The 22,574-nt window shown below is 40.6% G+C and overlaps 1 long non-coding RNA gene across 1 annotated transcript; it reads left to right on the forward strand.

The window, feature by feature from the left end:
- Positions 1-381: 381 nt before the first annotated feature.
- On the forward strand, positions 382-10,428 carry LOC131422515 (uncharacterized). The gene is made up of 4 exons (XR_009224095.1): positions 382-417; positions 5,900-5,968; positions 8,742-8,763; positions 10,348-10,428. It is a non-coding gene; the product is annotated as an uncharacterized LOC131422515 (long non-coding RNA).
- The last annotated feature ends 12,146 nt before the right edge of the window (positions 10,429-22,574 follow it).

Raw genomic sequence — 22,574 nt, forward strand, 5'->3', positions numbered from 1 at the left:
TTGCTAGTGACTCTTCTGAATTGTGTTTTTAACTAGCTTTGATTCTCATAGTTTTAATCATATAACATGCAAGAGTCCTCTGTTATGCAAATCTCTTACGCAGTTCAGAAATCTGACATTATGTGCCCTGGTTCAAAATAAAAATGTTAACATTGAAAGAAAATATCAGTGGTTTTAGATGTTCGGTCTTAAGGATATTCTATACTTAATTTTTACTGGTAGATTAATTCCAGTGTAATTATAATAGCAACTGCCCTTCGTAGTTATGCTCATACCTATATATACTTCTCTTATTTATATCTTGAATTTTTTTCCCATTCGTTCATATAGGATGGGTATATTTTTGAATATTTTTCAAAGAATTATATCCAAGCAGTTCATGAATGCACAAAAGAAAACCTAGGCTTCCATTCCAAGGTAAGTTTGTAATTTATTTATTCATTTTTCTCAATTACAAAATGGCTTAGAAATTCTTAAGTTAAATTCTGTTAACTAATTTTAAAAAATATTTTAAATTTATGTCAGGAAAATAAAAACCTCTAACAGCTTGTAAATCCATTTTTTTTTCTGAAACTAGATTGAGGAATAAGTGGTGTATAACAGGCAGCAAATTTGTTGAATTTTGATATATGTGTACAGCCATGTAACTATCACCACAATCAAGACAATAAACATACCCAACACATCCAAAAGGTTCCTCATGCTCCTTCACCTCCCTCTGCCTTCACCTCCCTTTATTCACCACAGCCTTTAGCCTCAACCACTGCTGTATAGCTTAAAAAAATTTTTTATTGAGGTCATTAATAGTTTATAACATTGTGAAATGTCAGTTTTACATCGTTATTTGTCAGTCACCATATAAATGTGCCCCTTTACCCCTTATGCCCACCCCCAAACCCCCTTCCCCTCTGGTAAACACTAGTCTGTTCTCTTTGACCAGGTGTTAGTTTATCTTCCACATGTGAGTGAAATCATACGGTGTTTGTCTTTCTCTGTCTGGCTTATTTCGCTTATCATAATACCCTCAAGATCCATCCATGTTGTTGTGAATGGGACGAGTTTGTCTTTTTTTATGGCTGAGTAGTATTCCATTGTATGTACATACCACTTCTTCTTTATCCAGTCATCAGTCGATGGGCGCTTGGGTTGCTTCCAGGTCTTGGTTATTGTGAATAATGCTGCAATGAACATAGGGCTGCATAAATCTCTCTGAATTGTTGATTTCAAGTTCTTTGGATAAATACCCAGTAGTGTACACAAATTATGTACTGCCTATATTTTCTTCTAGAAGTTTTCTGGTTTCAGGTCTAACCTTCAAGTCTTTGATCCATTTTGAGTTAATTTTTGTGTATGGCAAAAGATAATGGTCTACTTGCATTCTTTTGCATGTGGCTGTCCAGTTTTCCCAGCACCATTTATTGAAGAGACTTTCCTTTCTCCATTGTATGTTCTTAGTTACTTTGTCGAAGATTAGCTGTCCATGGATGTGTGGTTTTATTTCTGGGCTTTCAATTCTGTTCCACTGATTGTGTGTCTGTTTTTGTACCAGTACCATGCTGTTTTGATGACTATAGCTTTGTAGTATATTCTGAAGTCAGGGATTGTGATGCCTCCAGCTTTGTTTTTTTTTCCTCAGGATTGCTTTAGCTACTGGGGGTGTTTTGTTGCCCCCTATGAATTTTAGAATTCTTTGTTCTATCTCTGTGAAGAATGTCATTGGGATTCTGGTTGAGATTGCATTGAATCTGTAGATTGCTTTATGTAGTATGGACATTTTAGCTATATTTATTCTTCCAATTCATGTGCATGGAATATATTTCCATTTCTTTATGTCATCATCAATTTCTTTCAATAATGTCTTATAGTTTTCATTGTATAGGTCTTTCTCCTCCCTGGTTAAATTTATTCCTAGATATTTTATTCTTTTTGTTGCAGATGTTAATGGGATTGTATTCTTGAGTTGTCTTTCTGTTAGTTCATTATTAGAATATAGAAATGCAACTGATTTTTGTAAGTTGATTTTGTATCCTGCAACTTTGCTGTAGTTGTTGATTATTTCTAAGAGTTTTTTTTCTGATGGATTCTTTAGGGTTTTCTATGTATAAGATCATGCCATCTGCAAACAGCAAGAGATTGTCCAGTTTGTTGGCATGTCGTTTTTCATAGCACTCTCTTAGAATCCTTTGTATTTCTGTGGTATCCATTGTAATTTCTCCTCATTCATTTCTAATTTTATTTATTTGAGCCTACTCTCTCTTTTTCTTGGTGTGTCTGGCTAAGGGTTTGTCAATTGTATCTTCCCAAAGAACCAGATCTTAGTTTCATTGATCCCCTCTACTTTTTTTTGTTGTTGTTTCAATTTCATTTATTTCTGCTCTAATTTTCATTATTCTCCTCCTACTGCTGACTTTGGGCATTGTTTCTTCTTCATTTTTTTCTAATTCTGTTAGGTGTAGTTTAAGATTGCTTATTTGAGATTTTTCTTGTTTGTTAAGGTGGGCCTGTGTTGCTATGAATTTCTCTCTTAGGACCACTTTTGCTGCATCCCCTATGAGTTAGTATGGTGTATTTTCATTCTCATTTGTCTCCAGATATTTTTTGATTTCTCCTTTAATTTCTTCAATGATCCATTGGTTGTTCAGTAGCATGTTGTTTAGTCTCCACATCTTTGTCACTTTCTCAGCTTTTTTCTTGTGGTTGATTTCTAGTTTCCATAACATTATGGTCAGAAAAGATGCTTGATATGATTTCAATCTTCTTAAATTTATTGAGGCTTGCCTTATTTCCCAATATATGGCCTATCCTTGAGAATGTTCCATGTGCACTTGAGAAGAATGTGTATTCTGCTATTTTGGGATCGAGAGTTCTATATATCTATTAAGTCCATCTTGTCTAGTTTTTCATTCAAGTCCTCTATTTCCTTGTTGGCTTTCTGTCTGGATGATCTGTCCATTGATGTAAGTGGGGTTTAAGATCCCCTACTATTATTGTGTTGTTGTTAATATCTCTTTTTGGTTTGTTAATAGTTGCTTTATATAGTTTCTGCTCCTGTATTGGGTGCATATATATTTATAATTGTTATGTCTTCTTGGTGGAGTGCCCCTTTTATCATTATATACTGCCCCTCCTAGTCGCTCATTACCTATTTTGTCTTGAAGTCTACTTTGTCTGATATCAGTATGGGAACACCTGCTTTCTTTTGTTTGCTATTAGCTCGGAGTTTTGTCTTCCATCCCTTCTCTCTGAGCCCGTGTTAGTCTTTAGAGCTGAGATGTGTTTCTTGGAGGCAGCATATTCTTGGGTCTTGTTTTTTAATCCATCCCACCACTCTCTGTCTTTTGATTGGAGAATTCAATACATTTACATATAGAGTGATTATTGATATATGAAGGCAAAACCTTCCATTTTATCACTCGTTTTCCAGTGCTTCTGCATTTTCCTTGTTTCTCATTCCGTGTTTTACAGACAACCAATTCAGTTGGGTAGTTCTCTATGATTGTTTTCTAGTTTTCTCTTTATTTATCATTTGTGTGTCTGTTCTGATTATTTGTTTAGTAGTTACCATGAGGTTTGTATAAAAAAATCTCATATATGAGATAGTGCATTTTCTGATAGCCTCTTATTTCCTTAGACTAAGCCAATTCTATCCCTTTCCTCGTCCCCTTCTAAGTTATTATTGTCACAACTTATTCTGTCTTGTGTTGTGAGTTTGTTGTTAAAATGATGAGATTATATATTTTTTTATGTTTTCCTTCCCTTTATCTTTAATGTTATAATTGTTTGCTAACCTGCTTTGATAGAGAGCTGCAATTTTCTGATTTTGTCTATCTATTTATCTCCTTGCTCTGGGCTTTGTAACCCCTTTCTTTTTTTAATTTTTTTCAGGTATGAGCACCTTCTTGAGCATTTCTTGTAGGGTGGGGGGTCTTGTGGCAATGAACTCCATTAGCTTTAATCTGGGAAAGTATTTATTTCTCCATCATATCTGAAGGATATTTTCACTGGATAGAATATTCTTGGCTGAAAGTTTTTGTCTTTCAGAATTTTGAATATATCATTCCCCTGTCTCCTAGCCTGTAAGGTTTCTGCTGAAAAAATCTGCTGAAAGCATGATAGGGGTTTTTTTGTAAGTTATTTTCTTCTGCCTTGCTGCCCTTAATATTTTTTCTTGGTCATTGACTTTTACCAGCTTTACTACTATATGTCTTGGAGAAGGTCTTTATACATTGATATAATTAGGAGTTCTAATAGCTTCTTTCATTGTATTTCCAGTTCCTTCCCCAGGTTTTGGAAATTCTCAGCTATTATTTCTTTCAACAAGCTTTCTGCTGCATTCTCCTCTCTTCTCTCTCTGGAATACCTGTAATCATTATGTTGCATTTCCTATGAGTCGGATATTTCTTGGAGAATTTTTTCATTTCTTTTTAGTCTTAGTTCTCTCTCTTCCTCCATCTGAAGCATTTCTATATTTCTGTCCTCCAGCCTGCTGATTCTTTCCTCCATACTATCAGCTCTGTTATTCAGGGATTCCAGATTTTTCTTTATCTCATCCATTGTGTTTTTCATCTCCAACATTTCTGATTGGTTTTTCTTTATAGTTTTGATCTTTTGTGTAAAGAAGTTCCTGATTTTGTTGAACTATCTGTATTTTCTTGTAACTCATTGAGTTTTTTTATGATAGTTATTTTGAATTCTCTGTCATTTAGATTATAAATTTCTCTACCTTCAGGATTGATTTCTAGGTGCTTGTCATTTTCCTTCTGGTCTGGAGTATTAATATATCTTTTTCATACTGTTTGATGGCGTGGATTTGCGCCTCTGCGTAGTGACAGCATCTGGTTGCAGCTTCCATCTGCCACCACTGGGTGGGGATCAAGAGCTGTGTATTCTGAGCCCGCTGTGATCCACGGCTTGCTTGCTCACAGCTGCTGCTTTTCTATTTTATACATGGGCACTCTGGCCCACTGGCTGAGCTGGACCTCCAGGCAGGGGGAGGGGCACTTTCTTTCACATGCACAATCCCAGGGGCATTCTTGCCATGTGTGCCATGTGTGCTCTTTTGTGTCTGTCTTATTCTATTCAGCACAGTGTTTCTGAGATTCATTCATGTTGTTGCATGAACTAGTAACTAATTCATTCCCATTGTTGAGCCATATTCTTTTGAATGAATACTTCTGTTTGTTTAATGTACTGTCTTCAAGATAACATTTAGAATGAAGGTATCTAGTTTTCAAGAATATGCAGTTAAATCTAGAGCAATTGATGTAGAACAGTTCTCAGGAGCAGTCTATACATACTAAGTGGGAATATTTGTCTTTATTTACATTAAATGTAATAGAATTAAAAGCTAGGGTCTTAGGGAAATTACACATATTAGTACCATATACATTACTACCACTTTGGCTTATACAAGGCTCAAAAATTGATTATTTCTGATTAAAGTCATATTTCTCTTGACTTAATTTTTTTGTCTTATGTGATCTTTAAGTGACAAAAATCAACTTATGAAAAGAAAAGTGTGATTCAGAGAGATTCTGGCCCAGCATAGACACAGGAACTGGTAGGGTCCCAGGTGAACTGAAAATTGAGCTCTGCTTCAAACTACCCAGAGTCACAGGGTCTGATAACACTGCCAGCCACTAAAGAAACATGAGAGTACCATGTTCTGATCTTTTTTGAAGTGGTGGAAACCACTGGGGATATTTGAGGGGTGTGGTTACCTCTTGGACACTGGTTTGGAGTTTAGAAAGATGAATCTTTGTGACTGCTATATTTAAAGTTTCTTTGAGTCTTTTTATTATTTCATTTTAATTATATTAACATTATTTTTATTCCACCTACTTGATATTCTGCCTGACCATTTTCATCCTGGCTCTGATTTTTGTGTTTTCTTTGGAAGCCTATCATTATTGCTGCCTACCTGGGAGTTGCTCTGTTGGCCGTTTGCTTCTGGAGCACTGTCCTTGCTGTGAGTATATTACAGTACTTTGTTGGTATTCTTTGAATCATAAATATGCAGGGGTTTTTATAGTCACTGAACCTTTCATTTGTTCCCTTTCAGACTATTAACAAGGATACAAATTAATGTTTGAAACTGAAGCAACCTTGTAAAATATGCTAATCTGTTTTTAGTAAAGAACTCAGTAAACAACTATAAACTCCATAAGAAAACCTCAAGCTCTAAATCCTTTCTGTCAAAAAGAAATAATAAAGATTAACTGCTTGATAGGCCCTTTCATACACTGTTAGGGAATTGTGAATTCTTATAACCATTCTTAGATACAGGTAAATAATACGTATCTGAAACCTTAAAAATGTTCATTTTCTTTTCTTGAGTATAATTCCACTTCTTGTAATCTACCCTCATGAAATAACCAGGCATGCATTTAAAGACCTCGTAGGAAGATATTTAATAGAACAGTACTGATTATAGTGACAACATAGCAACAACCTAAATGATACTTAGTAGGAGAATTGTTAAATTATTGTACAACCATATAGTGAAATGCAGTCAGCCCTCTGTATCTGTGAGTTCCACATCCGTGGATATGGAGGGCCAGCTAAGGGATTTGAGCATCCTCTGATTTTGGTATCCACTGGGTGGTCCTGGAATCAATCTCCCAAGGATACCGAGGGAAGACTGTATTAGGCAGCTTTTAAAATTCATGTTTCAAAGACATTTCAGGAAATGGGTAATGCTAATGTCAAGTGGAAAAAGCCGAAACCATGAGTTTCTATACATTGTAGTTAAAAATGTATATGCTTCTGTATATACCTAGAATGAAAAAATTGCTCCATGAAAATACCATAGAATGATAAGAAAAAGTGCTAATCTATAGGGGACAAGGTAATTTTTAAAATTTTTTTGAATGCATCTGTTTGCAAAATTTTCTGATTTGATTATGTACTATTGTGCTTAGCAAATACCTTTTTCTTTGAAAAGCATTTTAGTCACCAAAAACGCATAGCAATCTTTTATCAATAGACCAGGATGAACCTTGAAGACATGGTTAAACTAAGACCAACCCTAGGGCACAGTTAATTGATATTGCATAACTCACCTTAATGAAGTGAAATGATTTCTGACACCAGGCAAAGAAGCGTCCTCTGTTCACATTCTGTCATGTCCCCTGATCTCTCCACGCATTCATGTCTGAGGCATCTTTGCACTTGATTTATATTTTAGGTTCTTTTAATATGTTAGTTGTGGAGAGAGCGGGACATGAGTATATTTGGTGATGGTCCCAACAAATGCCTCTGTTATCGAACATAATTAGCAACAAATTATTCTGTATAAATGAGCTTTGCAGATGATGAAACTGACTAGTTAAAGTGGCAGAGTTTTAGGTGCAAGAATTCTAAAATTGAGAACAGAATTCTGGACTTCTTCATTGTAATGGACCTATCATTGTAAAAGAATTTTTCCCATGCATGTTTATTAGAAATTCCTTGAAAGCAAAGGTCTTTCTCTTGGATTTCTGTGGGATATCTTCTTCTCTATTGCCCAAGGGATTCTTTCAGAAGAAAGAGAGTCATAGAGTACAAAGGAGTGGAGAGGGAGAAAGGGAAAGCATTTCATATTCCCACTCTGTTTCTCTCATTTGAAATGCCCCTCTGCTCTGATTTTCAAGAGACTCTTGTCTTTGTCCTGATCCTGCCCCTCAGCTGAAGCACTTGACTCTTGAATCCTCATCCTTCCTCTCGGTTGCCGTTCATCACTCTTGCTTGTCACTACCTGTGGGTTGGGTGTCATCAGGTAGAGGAAGCTCACTGTCTGCTGAGCAAGATGTGATGTTAGAGGAATATCCATGACTTTCCTGTTGGCCTTCTCTGGATGCATTTCCTGTGATAACATTATTATAAGTGGTGTTTTGGTACTACAATGATATTCCAATATCTCCTCAAGTTCAGCTTTCAGGCTGAAGTCAGCATCTGATCACCATTTATAACTTTTGATATCTGGAAATCTATTCTAGAGGCCAAGAAAGGATGTCTTTACATGGTGTTCAATTGGAGCCCTGCCTGGGTTTTATTGAGCTGTAATTCAGTGATGTCTTCAGGAGATGACACAGTTTGGGAAGCACTTTTTGCTCTTTCTGGAAGCGTTAGCTGTCATTACTGTTGTTGCTTGTGCATTTTCTCTAGCCATCTCCCACTCCATTTCTGATTTGACAACCTTTGTTGTTAGTGATCTGGGAAAAGTCACAGGACTTGATATGTTGGAATTGTTTGTCAGTTCAGTGAATAGTCAACACTGAATAAAAGATTTCTAAGGTGTTTCTGGTGAGTGAAAAGGCATATCTTAGTCCAAAAGTTTGCCTTTATTTTTGTTTTCTTAGGGGCTTTGAAAACAGTCCTTGGTTCTAGACTTTATTATGGCTCTTGGAGTTGACAAAAATAGTGCCAGGTAATTGGTGCATTAGCATATTAATTTTCAAATATCTGCCACTTCCATTATTGAAGTGAAGTAGACTGGTGTGCATTTAGTAGAATGTACGTAGAGATTTTGTTCCAAAGTAAGATATTTACTTTAATTCTCTGTATCAGAAATGGTTTATGAAATATCACCATTTAAACAGGAACTTCTTTCTACTGCTTATAATTCTATGAATTTGTTTTAACTACACCATTATTATAATACTGTTGGATTATGATTTTGACTGTATGGTCAGGAACTGTAGATTTATTTTAAAAATGATATGTTTTTATATCAAATGTAATTTTGTTTCTCCCTCTTCTAGGTAAAGCCTACAGTGCATCAAGGTAAGATTTCAAGCTTCTGTTTTCTTTGTCATATTTTCTCAATACAGATGTTTGATGTGCATTCTAATTCAGCTAAAAGTAAATACCTTGGCTTCTCAGGTCTAGTTGGCCTCTTAACTCTTGACAATTTTACTATTCCTGGTTTGCAGCCTAAATGACAGTATAGATTGAGTTTCCACCTATTGAGGTGGGAGACCAAGAGTAGGAACAGATCACATGAGTAGGGAGAAGGGGAGGAGTTTAATTCCGATTAGAAATATTTAGAAAGCCAGTTATGAGGTGAGTCTGCAATTGGTGGGAGTACTTTGACCTAGCTATTGGGGGAAATGTAAAGATGATCAAGATTCTATATGAGCCTATCAAGAAGCTTAAGGCTTAGAGAAGAACCTAGCTATTGCCAGACAAAGTGTGTGCCACAACAGAGGTGTAAACCATGTGTTACGAGTCTTCAGTAGAAGGAGCCTCTAAGGCCAGTGGAGAATAAGTAGAAGTGAATAGGATACAAAGTGGGGCTAATGAATTCTGCATGGGCTTCATAGGCTGAGATGATTAAGTGATGCTCTCTGTTGAGAAGCAGGGTGGCTGTGTGGCACACAGTAGGTCCTCAAATGCTGGTGTTTCTTATGGTGAATGCAGCATTGGTGGTATAGAGAAGTGTGACCTCAGGGCAGCAGAACTCTCACATTGTGCAAATAGAATGATAAGTTTGTACTTTGCGGTCAAACAATAGAATTAAATGCCTGTCAGAAGATTCTGGAATGCTGGGCTGTGCTCGAGGTGTTTTATATGTGTTATCCACCTGTAATGTGTATTTCAAGCATGTTGTTTATCTATGTGGCGGGTGGTAATATGTGCATCTTTGTGTTGATAAATCTTGTGACTTAGAGAGATTGTGAGTTATCCAGGTGCTCTAATGACCAAGTGGCAAAGCCGAGATTGTACCCAAGTGTGTTTGATTCCAAAGACCTTGTCCTCCTGAGCCACCCACCCTGGTTCTCATGAAAGGAATCTGCTGGGCAGCAGGAAGGTGTTAGAGGCCTTTGAGTAGCCAGTCAAGTGACATTTAGAAGGATCTTTCTGGGAAGTTTTAAAGGGTGGGTGGAAGGGGATGAAACCTGGAAGAAGTCAAGTGTTTTGTTTTATCATTTTGATTTTTGTTTTTTAAGCAATTACACTGATGTATTTATTTGATTTGATAATTGGAGGACAGAATATAAGTACATAGGTTGCTTGATTTTTCTTTATTTCTCCTCTGGTGATGACAGGGCTGTTTGAACGGTTCACATTTTCTAAGAATACTGCTTAATGATGAGATGTTAGGCTAAGACATTTCATTGTGTTTCTTCATCTTTGAAAAAAGATTAAATAAGAACCTCATTGAAATAGGGTTCTGACTTCCATATCTGTTTCCTACATTTTAGGTGCCACTAACTGAAACTTGCTTTTTTCAGGGATCATAGTCATGCTAAAAAGTTATTTACACTCATAGTGCCAGTAATGTGGCTTTGCTGTTGACACATTGGGGTAATTCAATTTTATTGGTTTTAGTAATAATCTTAGAAATGTTTTTTTCTCTCTTTTTAGTTAATTTAGATCACATTTCTGAGAGGATAAAGAAATGCAGGCAGGAAAACTCAGAACTGAAAAAAAAAATATCCATTTATGAACAGAAGGTATAATCGTCCTTTAATTTTTATTTTCATGGCTTCACCTTGAAGTACTTCCACTTTCTTCTAGTTCACTTATTTTGCTGTCTCTTCTTTCATCCTAGTGTCCCATTTCATTACTTGGTTTAACAGTCTAAATTTAAAGCAAGCATCTTATATGTAAAGTACCCCTTTTTTAATTTCAGTAAGGACTTACCCACAGGAGATAGATTTTGCTATTGCTATAATTAATATTTTTGAATTCTGAATACTTTATTACATATTTGTATAGATCAATGAAGCAAAGAAATGTGCTGAAGAAAAAAGAGGGAAAACAAAGCACATAAATTTAAGGTAAAAATCCCTTCTTTTTCCTAGATCACACTCTAAAAACACAAGTAAAATTCATGAGTAAATATGACTAATCTCTATATGTTTTGGTGAAGAATAACCTCAAATCACTTGAATGCACTAATGAAATTGTTAAGAGCATCATTCAAAGTATACATGCTACGTTGAAGTCAGATAGAAATTGGGACATCAAGAATCAGGACTTGGTGGGGGCATCCCGTGGCCTAGTGGTTAAGTTCAGTGCACTCTGCTTCAGCGGCCTGGAGTCGGTTCCTGGGCACGGACCTAACACCACTTGTCAGCGGTCATGCTGTAGTGGTGACCCACATATTAAAATAGAGGAAGATTGGCACCGATGTAGCTCAGGGCGAATCTTCCTCAAGCAAAAAGAGGAAGATTGGCAACAGATGCTAGCTCAGGGTGAATCTTCCTCAGCAAATCAAGACTTGGTTTTACAACTAAGTCATGACCATAATTTGACTTTTGAGACTTTGTGTTCACTGCATGAATTGAGCTCTGCATTCTTCCATGCTGTTCACTGCTGTTTCAAGTACTAATACCACAATGCCTTTTTTCATTAAAGACTAAGGAAGAATTTTTTTTCTTTTAAACCCTGGGTTAATTTCTTATATGATTCAGCACTCTCTCCCCTCCAAGAAACATAGAACTGAGAAATTGTAGGAAACAGTACTAGAAATTTCTAGCCATGTTGAAAAGCCCTATCCCTCTTAATGCAGAGCAGAGAATTTTCAAGGTGAATCTGGTGACAATATTTACCTTCCACTAAGAAAAGCTGTTCATTTGAGTTGTTTGGCTTAAGATTTGCTGATACAGGCAGAGACATGTGTGGTGACAATAATTTATTGCGTTGGCTTCTATAACTGCATTAAGCTCTCCATGGGCCCCAGTGGGAGGGGTAGAGTGGTCTGGCACTGATGCTGCTCTCTTGGATCTGGATGAAGGGGAAGGTACCAGATGCCGCCCCCACTTCATTGGGTTTCAGCTTTTGTTGGTGTTGGTGCTTGTGTCTGCCACATCAAGGTACTTTTAACTTTCTGTTCCACAGGTCATCATGGAGGCAAGAGGGCCCCCTCCACTCAAAAACCACCTGGCGTTGCCATCCCCATGGGCTCTGGGCCGCACACATCTCCTTCACCCTGAAGGCCTGTGAAACTTCAACCATTGCCTCCACCTCCACCGATTGGTAAGATGATCTAAACACTATGAGCTGATTTGTAGAGCATATTCATCTTTTTTCTTGTTGAGTCTTTGGAGAAGATATAGAGATGGCACTCCAGAGCTTTGCAATGCAAGCGTAAACCTGGCTGAGGTCACTGTAATGTTCCTCAAGTTTCTCAGCACATACATGGAGTGGACCGTTAATTTCCCCATACTGAGCTGGGGAGCAAGTATCTCTTGTATAGAAGGAAAAAGGCTTTTGACAGAAAGGCAGAAAGAGCAGTTCTGCAGATGCACATTGTACAGAGACCATGTGCCAGGCTCTGTGGGGGGTGAGGCGCACCCCTAACTTCAGGGGCTTAAGGTGTCCTATAGCAGAGAGAGACATTTCCATTAAAGATCTTGTGATCACCATAATGGAAGCAGCAGTGAAGGGCCCCAGAGAACAAAAGAGGGCGACGTGAATCTCACCAGGATGAAGTGGGAGGTTGTGAAGAGAAGGAAGAATTGAGGAGGTGCCCAGCAGGAGTTGGTTGGCTTCCTTAGATGGAGCTGGAAGGCCATACCCAGCTGGGCATCAGCTTGAGCAGGGAGTGTGAAGGCAGCGTGAGGTCCACGCAGAACTACTGCATGGTGTGGGCATTTCAGATCACACGGTGTGGGCAATGCAATTATCCTCATCAAAATGTCACTGTTGCCATAGAGCCCTTAGTTCATAATCTAAATCTTCTTGTTTCCCTTGGATTTCCAAAAGTTCTGGATCTGCGTGACAGAAAAAAAGCCCTGGAAGTTTGGAAATTTAACTTGGCTCTTTGAGGATCCTTTGTCTGCCTGAGTTTATGGTGCCCCAGTGAGACTAAACGTGAAGACAGGCTCTAGATCAGCCAAGCAGCTGCCTTGGCCTTCAGCATGTCAGACTCTTCCCGGGGCATTCAGGGTTGGTCAGGAACCTCCCCTGCTGGACCCCTCTCACCACATCCCTGCATCTTCTAGTCACCACCCCTAACTGTCAGCTTTGCATCTCCCCAAATTTACCACGCAGTATCCAGATTCTTTGCCTGTGTTCCTGCTGTCTAAGCCCCTAATACCAACTCTCAGTGGGGCGTACTCAGAGCCTCAGCCCCGTCGTGTGTGTGAGGGGGTGATATTGGTTTCTGAGGTCATTGTGAGGAAGACAAGGTTAAGTGCGTAATGAAAGTGTCTTGCAAAATGGCTGGGACATGTTGGCACTCACCATTCTCACTGTTTAGATGAAAATGTCTCCACACAGAAGATTATCAGAAGACGGTCACTGCAGTACATTCAATTAAACTAAGGGTGTAAGAGCTCAGACCCAGAGATTTGCAATCTCTGCTTCAAAAGATAAAGCAAAGAGACCCCCCACACACACTTTTTTCTATCAAAATTCAGGTCCTACCAGTTAAAGGAGGAAAAGATAATTTTGAGAATGTGTGAGTTCAGAGATCTACAGCTGAGACCTGAAGACAGTTATTTTCCATTCAATATAAACACACAGATGCAGCCACACACTAAAGTGTTCATCAGAAGCCACAGATATATTATAGAAGACAAATGTATACAGGAATAAATACAGTCACATCGAAATAACCCCAAATCTCTTTGCCTTACAGGAAAATCCTTTTGAAGGGAGGACCCTGTGCCATCATAAACAGGCCATGGCGGTTTCCTGTGTTCTGGATGCTTCCCTGCCCAATGCTGCCCCTCCGCTTTTGTATTTCCTGTTGTCACCCCTATTACACCCTTTACAGTTTGAACTCAGGATCAGCATCTGCTTCTCGGAGGACCAACCGACTCACCCCAGGGAGTGTGCTGAGTATGACTTGTACACTCAGTTCAAAAACAGGCAAAAACCACAGTGATGGGGCAGAAGAAATGTTATTCCTTGGGGGCAGTATTGCCTGCTAGGGGCCCAAGAAATCCTTCTGGGGTGGTGGACACATCCGACACCTAGATCTGGCCATGGTTGTGTTTGTTCAGTCAATAAATACTCACTGAGCACGTGGTGCATGCCGGTCCCAGTGGTGTCTGATGATCAGAGAGACAGATATCCGTCTTCAGGAAGTGGCCAATTTCTGATGGTGGGGAATGGATGAGGGGCCAGGAGTGGCTCCGGGAGACCAGTGAGGAGGCCCTGCAGTAATCCAGGTTTTGTGCCCTTCTCAACTTGCCAGCAGCCCCCCCAAAATACCAAGTCCAAGCAGGCTTTGTGGAGGGCTGATGGCAGCAGAGTTTTTTGGTAAGTCCCATGAGCTCCCACAATCCTCCCACAATTTCCTTATTGAGGGATGGGCAAGGCAGAGGTCAATGGCATGGGACCCCCCCACACACACAAACCAAGGAGAAGGTGCTGGGGTGGAAAAATCGGGCTCCTTCCAGGTGCCCCAATCGAATCCATTATGCCCCAACAGCCCCTGGAGCCTGAAGGGCCCTCCCTCTTGCCAAGCAAGGGGAAGCAGCCAGCCCCCCAACTGCTCTGGGGTCGAGGCCAGAACACCAAGGGGTCAAGGTCTGACTGTGCACACGCTGCCCAGGAGTGGCTGGGAATACCAGCACAGCAGTAAATCTCAGCATGAGCACACTCTGTAAACCAGATTCTCATTCACTGCAAGCAGAGCCTGGGCCAAAACATGGCAGGGAGGGGATGTGGGGGCTGTTGTGCCCTGTGGTCCTAGACAGGGCTGGAGCGGAACAGAGGGCCTGAGGGCCTGAGGGCCTGGGGAGAGAGACAAGAAAGAGACAGGCAGGGGGAGAGACGGTGAATGATGTATGGGAGGGTGGTCAAGTCCTAGAGAGTGACAGGAGGAGACAGAGGGAGACAGGAATAGAGAGAAGCAGAGACCAGAGGAAGCAAGGAGGAAAGGGGGAGCCGGCCTAGGGTGGGTGGAGAGGGAGCGATGGCCCAGGCTGGAGTGGCTCTGTGAAGGGGCCCAGAGTGGAGGGGGCAGAAAGGCAAGAATCCTGGGTTTGGGGTTCCCTGAACTCCTCAGGTCTCTGCGACCTCCCTCGGGCTGAGCTCTGCAGGGGCCATCCCACTTGGGAAGGTGGGTACCTCCCATTTTGCCTGGGGTTGCTGGCTTGAGCCTCCGGGTCGGTCACTGATGGGGTGACTTCTGGGAGAGAAGGCTGGTATTAGGCAGGTTTAGCCTGCAGCCTGCCCTATGGGGAGGTGACCCTGAGCAGTCTCCCTCACTGCCCCAGTCCCTGCTGCATTCCCTCCCACACCAGCTGGGCCTGCATTATGTTCCAAAACTGGGCACCAGGTTGGGGGAGAGTTGGAACTTTTCGTCGCCTCCCTTAGTTCTTCTCACACTCACTTGGATTCCAGCCAGGGCTCTGGCAAATGGTTCCATGCAGGTTGTCATAGGATTCACACATCCCTGGCTTCCAACCCTGCTCACCATGGGACACCATTCAACCAATAGGACACAGGATCTGGTGGATAAATGCCTCTCCCTTCTGTCCCTTGGGCAGACAATTCTGAGTTGTTTTCTAGCGGGATCTCTAGAGATCCCTTTGGATTAAACTCCAAATCCTCTCAGTGTGTGGACATCTGGATAACATGCCCTTATTCTCACTTTCCTTCCTTCGCCTTCACTCTCCCTATTCCCCACTCTGTTCCCTAGATACACTTCTCTGAGTATCCACCTGCTCCCAAGCCCTGGTCTGGTGTTCTCTTTCAGGGGCTTGTAATCTGTCCATGAAACTTCTGAGAATTTGCGCTGCTCCTTCCCACCCAGGATGCTCTTTCCCACCTGTCACCTGGTGACTCCTGTTCATCCTTCAGGTCTCAGGAAAAGCAGGACCTTCTTAGGGACAGCTGCCTTCATCCCTGAAAAGAAGTCAGTTCCTCTGTAATAATCTTCACACAATCCTGGTCCTTCCCTTCTGAGCCCTTAGTTCGGTTTGTGGCTATACTTCTATTCTATAGTTCTTTAATTAAATGTTTGCTCTACTAGACTATAAGCCCCATGAAGGCAGGAGCTGTGTGTGTTTTGTCTTACCATGATGTCCTCATGCTTTAGAAGAGTATAGGCTTTCCATCACTATTCGTGGAATGAATGAATGAATGAATCAGAAACCAGGGCCCAGACAGAGATGGAGAGGCCTCCTCCAGGTTTCATCAGCTGTTCTGTAGCAGTTGTGCTCGAATCTTCTGACTCCTAGTTCAGAGGATCACCAGATCCACATTTTTAAAATACTTCAAAGTAAAAGGTGATGACTTATTTGGACATTGCTGTTGTATAGCTTGGTCATCCTTTTTATTTAAGATGTAAGTAACGCTATGAAATGTCAAGCATGCATTGCATCATTCCTGGCAAACAGCACAGTCATCACAATGAATTGCTGTTATGAAGGAGTGAAAGGAGCAGGGAAGCGGGTACTGCAGCTCTCAAGAATGAGGCGGGACTTCTGGGGAGAGGAGATGACTGGAGACTGGCAGCCAGCCTGTTAGAATCCACTGTGGGCTGTTGGTGCCTGCTGGGCTAGTCTGGCTGTCCCTAGTGCTGCACCCACCTTGGGCTCCAGCACCCCTACACTCATGGAGGCCCTGGCTTCTTTGGACCCTGTCTGCCCTGGCACAGACTCTAAAGCTCCTGCTTTTCTTTCTGTTTGCTTCCCGCCTTTGCTGCTAGAAATGCAGCCCAGCTCTGAAGTGCAGCCTGACTAGTTGGGACTGCCAATCCCTACCCAGTGACCCCACACCTTCCCCAGGGATCAGACTCAGGCCCTCAGCCTCCAAACCTTGGGCTGGACCTTCTTCTCAAGAGACAGTCAGATGAGGAACCTCCTGGGCTATTCGGCCTGAGCATAAATTCTTTCTAAAAATTTTCAGAGTAATTCCATAAACCTTTACTCTTTCTCCTCAAAGAGAAAGAAGCAGGCATCCTCAGAGGTTGGCATGTGACTCTGACACCTCTTTCTTATAACAACCCACTGAGGCCACTGCACTCACATAGGAGCAACCACACATACACATTCACACAACCCTTCCACACTTTGGAAACAAACATAGCTTTGCACAGCCTCCAAACAAACATACAACACTTCCACACCCCTGAAACCTAAAACTACCCCTCCACAAATACCAGTGCCAATAAACACCTGGAAAAGACACAGATCTCTCAACCCCTGCCCACATACACACATACACAAACCCTGAACATATACTCTCCACTCTGTTCTTCTATCATTACAAACAAACACTCTCCCATCTCTTAGCCCCAGCACTCCCTCCAGGCCCCTCAGAGAATCTCTTGAAATTTACTGGAAAAATTGGGATTCTGATGTAGGTGACTGTTAAATAATTGGGCAAGTTTACAATGCATCTCCCACTACCGCTCCCTCACCATGTCATAGCCACACACACACACCCCACAATGACCATACACCCTGTAACCACATGCAAATACTGACAACACACACAGATTTTCCAAGTGCCCATATACCTTGTGACCACACAAAAACAGTGATAGAAAACACCCACTGTGACCGCATATGCACATCCTGACCACACATTCTCAGGTCTTACAATATTAATCCACCTTCTTACCACACACAAACATTGACCACACATATGTATTTATTTCACATTCGTCTAGATATCACACAACCATAAAGTCTCTAACCATAATAAACATCAGTACACACACACACAAATGAATGACTGTATACCTTCTGATAACAAACACTAAAAACCCGTGCACACTGCCTAGCAACAACCCACCACACACGCAGATCACACGGTGACTGAAGACACACAGTCACTGACAGCAAACACTCAGTCGCACTAAGAGACCCCTGACTCTGCGTGTGTGGACTTTGAACAGGGGACATCTGACACCTCAGCCTGTACACAGATACCCAGGATGAGTGTGGGAGGCGTGTGGCAGAGGGACAAAATGCGAGGTGCATTAGGTTGCACTTGCATCAAGTGCATCAGAGCCTTGCAATTCTGGTTGCTATAAGAACATGTGAAACAAGAGGGGAGACAAAGAGGATCTAAAACAGTGCCTAAGAGACGTCTGTTATAAACCTGTCTCCAAAAAGAAAATAGAGATTTTCTAACTAGTCTCTGAGGAGAAGGCATCAAGGATTTAACGTGACTCATTTTAATGTGATGATGGAGAATTGTTCCTCAGAGACAGTCAGTATTGCTGGTAAAATTCTATTTAAATGCTTCTCTCCATAAAAATAACATGCATCTATTTTTTTAATTAAAACAACAGGGTAAAATCATTCCAGTTTTATCTATGACAGAGTATCATCTTGTATTAGACAAACTCTCCAAAAACAAGCAGCTATAAACGCTGAAATAAATACATACAACAAGAATGAAGACAGTGGAGAAAAACCAGCCCAACCAGGAGTTGAAGGGCTGCCATGAGAAAAGAGACGCACGATGATGTGAGCCCCGCACCACACCATCCTCTCCCCTGTGGCATTTGCCTGTTCTCTAGGTGGGACGATCTATTTTGAGCACAAATGGTTGTTGTGCTGGGCTGAGGGGAAAGATGGTGGTGTTTGATCCTAGCAAAGTGGATGGAACTTCTGCTTCCAGGTGGGGTGTAGACAGGAGGGGCATGGCAACAAGTGGAAAAAAGGAAACATTACCAAATTTAGGTTTTAGAACATGAGAGGGCTGTGGAAGGAAGTAAAGACGACCAGCTGGACTACAGTTTCACAGGGAGAAGAGCCATTGCTCTGTGAACAAGGTCACAGGCCTTCTCATACCTGGGGAATGTTCTTTGTACATGGAGGATCAGGCTTTGGTTAGGCAGAAGGATCCTACTAGAAGACAAGGAAATGAGCAGGATTTTGATGTGGGCTGGAGGGATGGGGTGGAATCTAGAAAAGCCCCTAACATATTACTTGGATTCCCCTCAGGACATTAGCTCTGGCCCTGGGACAGCAGGTGAGACTGGAGATCAGGGTGACAAGGCTGCGTAAACCACCTGCAGTCCCAGAGAGCATAGGAGACAAATCTAACTACAGGGAGAGGCTCTAATAAACACAGTAAACATATGAGCACTGGAAACCAGTGGTGGCTGACTCTAAAATGAGCTGAAACTCACCCCCAATGTGGCTCAACTGCTGATTGGAAAGAGGTGAAGGGGTACTTATCTGTCTAAAAGATGGAAGGACCAACCTCTCTCTGGAAAACAACTTCAGTCTCTATTTGTGAACAGAACCCAGTAGGGCCAAGAAGATCCAGTCCATGGGAGGGAGAGAAGAGCAGCAAATTGTCCTCTGAAAATAATGACATTCATTTCAAAAGAATGGGGAAATCCCTACCCACCTGTGCTTGCGTGTCAATCACCCAGCCACCAGCCACTCTGTGCACCTTTGATTTCCTCTCATGGAAGTAGGCAGAGCACAATGTCTGATACACAATCAAAAATATATCCTGTGCAAAGTGCAGGGACTGTGATCAATAGTAAACAGCAAAACAACAAACAAAACCAGAAGACCCACCAATATCCAGATATTGGAGTTAGAGGAAAAGGAATTTAAAACAAATATAAATATGTTAAAGATGAAATTATTGGAAATGACAAATAGGGAATTCTAATAGACAATAGTAATCTCTTAAAATCAATTGGACATTTGAGAACAGAAGACCTAAACTGAACTTGAGATGAAGAACTCAAAAGATGAGTTTAGCTGAGTGGACTCTCAGAAGACTGGATTAGTAACTTGAATACAGGTTAATAGAAAATGTCACAAACAGAAACACAGAAAAGTACTGGAAAGGATGAAGTTATATAAATAATTAGAAAAACACAGACTAAGTTAATTATACGGCACTGCAAATCTCCATTTTCTCACCTGTAGAACACAGATATGAGTCTCCTCTGAATTTTTCCCTGGGGAGGAGAGGGCTGCACCTGATCTGGCCAGAGCACTCTGCATGAGCATGTGGGCTGGCCTGGGCCCCTCCTAGTGGATGGGTTGGGAAATTTGAATGACATGTCTTGGGAATTTAGGAAATTAGGATTCCCATGGCTCCTTTCTCCTCTCTGAGTTCTGCCTGCTCAGAAGGGGAAGTCAGAGGAAGGAAAGTGGAGTCTGGGAACTGACAAGGCAACCATGGATGGCTAGGATTTCCTCTTTCTTTTGAAATGAGAACATCACTGTTTCTGGAGGATATCTAGTTTTCTACCTCTTTACCATCTCCAGGGCCTGGATCTTCTTGTCCTAACCAGGTCATGTCCACGACTCTCATCTCCAGTTGTGCTTTGCCAGATCTCCAGGATTCTTACTGTGCCCAGAGACTCAGTAAGAAATTATGTCTGGTCCCTCAAGCTGTGTTCATTTTTCTTCATTCTTTTCTCTTTTTGCTCATCAGACTGGATGATCTCAATTGACCTATACTCAAGTTTGCTAGCTCTTTCTTCAGCCTGTTCAAATCTTCTGTTGAAACCCTCTAAAGATGTTTTTAAATTTTATTTATTGTCTTTTTCAACTGCAGGCTTTCTCTTTGGTTCCATTTTATAATTTCTATCCTTTTGTTGATATTATCTATTTTATTTATTTTATTGAGGTCATAATAGTTTATAACATTGTGAAATTTCAGTTATACGTTATTATTTGTCAGTCACCGTATTAATGTGCCCCTTTAGCCCTTATACTGGGGTAACCACTAATCTGTTCTTTGGTGACCACTAATCTGTTCTCTTTGTCCATGTGTTAGTTTATCTTCCACATATAAGTGAAACCATATGGTGATTGACTTTCTCTGTCTGGCTTATTTCACTTAACATAATACCCTCAAGGTTCATCCATGTTGTTGTGAATGGGATGATTTTGTCCTTTTTATGGCTGAGTAGTATTGTGTTGTATATACATACCACCTCTTCTTTATCCAATCATCAGTCAATGGGCACTTGGGTTGCTTCCATGTCTTGGCTATTGTGAATAATGCTGCAATGAACACAGGGGTGCATAAGTGTCTTTGAATTGTTGATTTCAAGTTCTTTGGGTAAATACCCAGTAGCGGAATAACCGGGTCATATGGTATTTGTATTTTTAATTTTTTGGGAAATCTCCATACTGTTTTCCATAGTGGCTGCACCAGTTTGCATTCCTACCAGCAGTGTAGGAGGATTCCCTTTTCTCCACATAGTCTCCAATATTTGATATTTTTTGTCTTGGTGATTATAGTCATTCTAATGCGTGTAAGGTGATACCTTAGTGTAGTTTTGATTTGCATTTCCCTGATGATTGGTAATGCTGAACATCTTTTCATGTGCCTATTTGCCATGTGTATATCTTCTTTGGAAAAATGTCTGTTCCTATCCTCTGCCCATTTTCTGATTGGGTTGTTTGATTTTTGGTTGTTGAGTTGTATGAGTTCATTATATATTTTGGAGATTAATCCCTTGTCGGATATATGATTTGCCAATATTTTCTCCCAGTTTGTGGATTGTCGTTTCATTTTGTTCTTGGTTTCCTTTGCCTTTCAGAAGCTATTTAGTTTGATGAAGTCCCACTTGTTTATTTTTCTTTTGTTTCCCTTGCTTGATTAGACATGATATTTGAAAAGATCATTCTAACTGATGTCAAAGAGTGTACTGCCTATAATTTCTTCTAGGAGATTTATGGTTTCATGTCTTACCTTCAAGTCTCTGATCCATTTTGAGTTAATTTTTGTGTATGGTGAAAGAAAATGGTCTACTTTCATTGTTTTGCATGTCTCTGTCCAGTTTTCCCTGCACCATTTATTGAGGAGACTTTCCTTTCTCCATTGCATGTTATTAGCTCCTTTGTTGAAGATTAGTTGTCTGTAGATGTGTGGTTTTATTCCTGGGCTTTCAATTCTGTTCCATTGATCTGTGTGTCTGTTTTTGTATCAGTACCATGCTGTTTTGATTGCTATAGCTTTGTAGTTTGTTTGAAGTCAGGGATTGTGATGCCTCCAGCTTTGTTCTTTTTTCTCAGGATTGCTTTAGCTATTTGGGGTCTCTCATTGCCCCGTATGAATTTTAGGATTCTTTGTTCTATTTCCATGAAGAATGTCATTGGGATTCTGATTGGGATTGCATTGAATCTGTAGATTGCTTTAGGTAGTATGGACATTTTAACTATATTTATTCTTCCAATCCATGTGCGTGGACTATCTTTCCAGTTCTTTGTCATCATCAATTTCTTTCAATAACATCTTATAGTTTTCATTGTATGAGTCTTTCAACTCCTTGGTTAAATTTATACCTAGATGTTTTATTCATTGTGTTGCAGTTGTAAATGGGATTGTATTCTTGAGTTGTCGTTCAGGTTAGTTCGTTATTAGAGTATAGAAATGCAACTGATTTTTAAAGTTGATTTTGCACCCTGCAACTTTGCTGTAGCTATTGATTATATCTAATAGTTTTCTGATGGATTCTCTAGGGTTTTCCATATATATGAAATCGTGTCATCTGCAAACAGAGAGACATTCATTGCCTATTTGGACTCCTTTTATTTCTTTTTCTTGCCTAATTGGTCTGGCCAAAACCTCTAGTACTATGTTGAAGAAGAGTGGCAAAAGTGGGCCCACTTGTCTTGTCCCTGTTCTCAGAGGGACGGCTTTCAGTTTTTCCCCACTGAGTATGATGTTGGCCGTGGGTTTGTCATATA

The sequence above is a fragment of the Diceros bicornis genome, chromosome 26 (genome assembly GCF_020826845.1).
Source record: "Diceros bicornis minor isolate mBicDic1 chromosome 26, mDicBic1.mat.cur, whole genome shotgun sequence".
Classification (NCBI taxonomy): Eukaryota; Metazoa; Chordata; class Mammalia; order Perissodactyla; family Rhinocerotidae; genus Diceros; species Diceros bicornis.